A 1,041-nucleotide genomic window follows, 5' to 3' on the forward strand; every position below is an offset into this window, starting at 1 on the left:
AATATTAATAATAATAACAGCATAATAATAACAACAATAATAAGATAGTGATAACAATAGTTGATCCATTATGAGCTTATGGTGACTTTTTGACACGTAAGGAGGAAGAGAAGCTATATAGACCTCGCCAGTCACCTAACACCCTTTGTAGACAAAACATGATATAATATTTAGTGGGAAGACACAGCTCTGGGTTCGCCACAAAGATCCCATGCTAAGAGGAAATGCTGTAAAAGATAAAGGGGAGAAGGCAAACTATGGTCTAAGCCCAACAAGCATGATACTGTCTTTTTTCTGGAGAGAAAAAAACCCAGTTTACTGCTTCATTCTTTTGACGACTGTACTACATTGGGAATCTTTTCTTGGTTTTTGTTTTTGTTTTTGTTTTGTTTTGTTTAGTTGTTTTTTTACTCCAAAATTTAGAAGTTGAATTACGACACAACATTTCTCAAACACGTGCAGCCGATACTTTAAACTTAGGAACTGCAATGTTTAAAAAAAAGATTTTTAAAATTCAATATTTTGACCCTAACACATCTCTGAACAGCAAGCCAACCTTAAGCTTCTTTGCCTAATTCACAACCTTCAGCAGTGCATCGTTGCAGAGGAATAAGCACATTCAGAAATCGAGGGAAATCCAACTCATCTTCAGAGCCACAATCTAATATTTCTTAGCCTAATTCACAACCAAAAGCAGGCAGAAGATCGAGGGTCATTTTATGAACTTGTTTTAAGCCACTTTCAATACAGGTAAGATCATTTGGGAGGCGAATTTAACCCAGATTGTCAGGATCAATTCCGGCAGAAAGGGATACAAAAGGATACAACCGGCCGGCAGAGAGACCGAGAAACACGATAATAATTCTCCCTGCACGTGAATTGAACTCGGGTCTTCTGCGCGCGACGGCTAAGTGCCTAACAACAACACTTCAGACGCTGGTGAGCGTCTTTCAACGTCCTCCGATTATTTCTTTTTTTTTGCTTGGTAAGTTGAATTTGACACTGAACCCACCAACCGTCCAAACCGCTGTAAGGGAAAAT

The sequence above is a fragment of the Aplysia californica genome, unplaced genomic scaffold, assembly GCF_000002075.1.
Source record: "Aplysia californica isolate F4 #8 unplaced genomic scaffold, AplCal3.0 scaffold00468, whole genome shotgun sequence".
In the NCBI taxonomy this organism is placed as follows: domain Eukaryota; kingdom Metazoa; phylum Mollusca; class Gastropoda; order Aplysiida; family Aplysiidae; genus Aplysia; species Aplysia californica.